The sequence below is a fragment of the Odocoileus virginianus genome, chromosome 32 (assembly GCF_023699985.2).
Source record: "Odocoileus virginianus isolate 20LAN1187 ecotype Illinois chromosome 32, Ovbor_1.2, whole genome shotgun sequence".
Classification (NCBI taxonomy): Eukaryota; Metazoa; Chordata; class Mammalia; order Artiodactyla; family Cervidae; genus Odocoileus; species Odocoileus virginianus.
This window is the reverse complement of record NC_069705.1, coordinates 16,173,404-16,177,059: the sequence shown is the minus strand read 5'-3', so window position 1 is coordinate 16,177,059 and position 3,656 is coordinate 16,173,404. Positions and strand designations below refer to the sequence as shown.

The 3,656-nt window shown below is 39.7% G+C and overlaps 1 long non-coding RNA gene across 1 annotated transcript; it reads left to right on the top strand.

The window, feature by feature from the left end:
- The first annotated feature begins 247 nt into the window (after positions 1–247).
- On the top strand, positions 248–1,753 carry LOC139032650 (uncharacterized). Its single transcript, XR_011485233.1, has 3 exons — positions 248–762; positions 1,107–1,184; positions 1,571–1,753. It is a non-coding gene; the product is annotated as an uncharacterized lncRNA (long non-coding RNA).
- Positions 1,754–3,656: the final 1,903 nt, after the last annotated feature.

Here is a 3,656-nt window from a genome sequence, read left to right as displayed (position 1 = left end):
GTGGACTATCAATACAAGTTACGACTTAAACATCTACCTTAGAATCACTTCCACTCCCTCGTCTATTTCGGCAGACGTGAAGGTCAGTCCAAGTCTGATGTTTGTGTCTCGGGAAAATATAATTAACCCCCCATGAAGGGAAGCAGATAGGAGTGAATCATAGTAAAATCTACTTCTCCCTCTACCCCAATATCTTTTCTTCATTTGAGCAATTTCTTCTCTTTTTTTTAACCTTTATAGATCCCTCTTAAAACATCAATCAGGAAACAGTGCTTATGGACATCGGCTTCACTGGTTCTAAAGCAAGGGTTTCACTGTTGGAATGTGTAGTCTGACCTTGTTAGCAGATTTCAACCTGAGACTTAAATGAATAACCTGGTTTTAGGACTGGCACATCCACAGAACTACAGGTTTTTCTGCTTGATGGTTCCACACTTACGCACAAGGGGAGAACCCTCTTCATGAAAAGGACCAGAGCTCCTGTCTGCTCCATCAGCTGCTGGCTTCCTCTAATAAGTTACCAAAACTAGGGACCCGGCAGCTACGACTCAGCCAGTCCACAGAACCTTAACGTGTGACAGCACCCTGGTAGTTCCCAAGGGCCACATCACTCCGTGATGGAAACTCAGCTTGTTTCAGAAACAGTAATGGGTTTTCTTGGACCCCTCAGCTCACCTGAAGATGTCTCTTGGTTGGATCTGTCCTGTCTCTGGGGCAGTTGGTTCAACACAAGCGATATGTCTACAGACTGTCTCGTACCAGGTAAGTTTCTTGTTTTTTGTTTTGCTTTGGGCATAGGACCTAGTCATATTTCATCCACTCTTGGAGGGCATAGATTAGTATTACATATGGAAGCTCATTTATTCCATTCAGTGGGTGTAGGTTTTCCAAATGATCATTGGCTGTGTTGACACCAAGGTATAACCTTATGCAAGTCAGCAGAGTGATATTGGACCTTAGTGATCTAACAATGAAAGTGGAAGGAAATGTGTGTATTTTTTTCCCCAAAAAAATAACTGAAGAAAAAATTGTATGTTTTACAACACGAATGGGATCAGCAATATACAAGATATTTATCCAGAGTTTCTCTTCTCTTTGCATTATAGAATGATGGAGCCCAAACAGGAAAATTGGCCAGAAGCAGCAATCGCTTCATGCTTGGTGAAGTGGACCAAAGTGGGAAGGTAAATGTTTTGAGACTCTGGCTTCCTAGGACCAAGCCCTTGCCCCACCATAAACATTCATGGCCTCCTTTTACCATGTTGGCCCAAACATAATGAGGCCTTCTGCCCACTGACGGCGCACCTCCTGCTATCTGCTGATTACTAATGCCAATAAAATACTTAGACCCTTGGGCAATAACTTATGCAGATATGTATGTGTCTAATTACAAGGAAATTGTTAGTACATGACTTGGACTAGAGATACACAATTAATAATCCAGGCAGAAGTAAAGCTTTGTTTTCCAATGCAAGAAAATGAGAACTTCATTTTAATCATTTTTTTCCCCTTTCTCTCTGTTTGTCTGTTTTGATACCCATGCATGAAACATCATAAACTGCAATACAAGAAGTTCTTACGATGCGGCCATTTCTTCTCAGACATCGGACTTACTACATCTGTTTCCTGATTTCCCATCCATCTACTTCCTGCCTGTCCATAATTCTGTGTCTTTATCATTGTTCATTATGGTCATCATGTACATTTTAAAAGAATGAATGTAAATTAATTAAAGTTTATTATTTCAAGTATATGTCTACACGGTGTCTGTGCATAATTTTTTTTGTTTTTCCTGATCTTTTTTCTTGCAGGTCAAAGAACTTAAGTCTGAGAGTGACATGTGTGTATGGAAATTGAATGCTCTGTAGGTTCCATTGGGCAAGGAAGTTGCTTAGTGAAATCACATAGTCCCATTCTTGACTGCGCTACCATAACTTGCATTTTCAAATCAGTGTCTCCAGCCATAGGACAGTGCTACACGGTGCTACTGTTATTGTTGGCAGATTTTGCAACTTAATCTTGACTCATTTAATTAACCACATAAAATTACGTGAGGCCAGATTCTCGGGCCACATGAATTCCCTTTCAAGTGATGAGAGCTACAGTCTTCTTCAAGATGCCCTTTAAAAATAAAGTTATTTACTGATTTATTTGGCTGTCTGGTTCTTAGTTGCAGCACACAGCACCTTCATCGCATCATTCATGAAACTGAAACGTATCAGCGCACACACTCTGTAGTGTGGTGGACAGGCTCAGTAGTTGCCGCACATGGTTTTAGTTTATCCAGGGCATGTGGGATCTTAGTTCCTTGACCAGGGATCAAACCCATGTCCTATGTGTTTCAAGGCAGATTCTTAACCACTGGACCACCAGGGAAGTCCTCACAATGCCCTTAAGAATCCTGAATTTCTTGAATATAGAATTATTTCTTCTCACCAACGAAGCAGGGGATGTTGTAATATGCCATCTACTTCACTGTGCTCAAGGAGAAATCTAGTAACGTATCTATGAGTGGCAATGAATGATATGTTCTGCTTTCTCCTAGGACAAACCTGGATGATGGTTAAAGAACACATGGGCACAGCCTCAGTGAGTGATGGGAGCACGGAGGTTCTGGGTGAGGTGAGGGGTAGCTGTAGAGAGTCTGCTATAGGAGCATTTCTGTTCAAATTCAGGACTGAAACACCTCCCAATAACCCCCCCCCCCCCACACACACACACTTTTTTGTAGTATCTGTCAACTTGCACTGTCATATTATGTTCATCACTTAAAATGTGGATGTGCTTTTCTTTTTTTCTGTAAATAATGTGTTAACAGCAAAGCAGCTACAGAGGCATTTAAGTCGAGGTCCTCAGAAATACCTGTTTCCAAAGTCAGAGCCTGCCTGAAAGGGGGTCTCTATATACCCCAGCCCAGACTTATTTTGTATTTTATTAGCCTGTCACTATCTCAGATTGTTTTTATTTCATCACTTATTTTACAAAAAAAAAAAAGAAAAGAAAAAGAAACTTGATTAGGTGACACCATATTTGCTCTGATTATCATCACAAACATAAATGTTTGAACTTTGTCAGTGGGAATAATGTTTACCTTACAGGATTATTAAGCAGGCTAAAATAAGAAATACCACAAGTACCTAAAAGGTATTTCTTCACAAATGGTAAATATTATTGTTTATTAGCTTACTATGTTACCCTTCCCCAAAACATTTGTGTTTTAAAGGAAGGCAAGTAACCAAACCAAGGTTAACGCAGTGAATTTCTAATCGTGGAATTGTCCTCTTCTGTTTCTAGGAAAGGTAGATTTTTGGCAGGATGCATGTATAAAAGGTGGGCTTCTTGAAAGGCACCTGGTATAACTCTCATTATTAGGGAGCCCTGGGCCTAGCCCACTAATGATAGAAAATTTGAGCACAAGATGATAGGCATTGAAACAAATGACATATATTGATAACAATTAAATGTGTTGATATTTATTGATATATTGATAAATAGTTGATGATTATGCACAAAACACGTTCTCATCTTGTTTTACATGTATTAATTTACTTAATTCTCTCAACAACCCTATTAAATAGGCCCCATTCATTACCCTAATTTTACAAATAAGGAAACAGAACCTTAGAGGGCTTACGTGATTTGCTCAAGCCCATCTA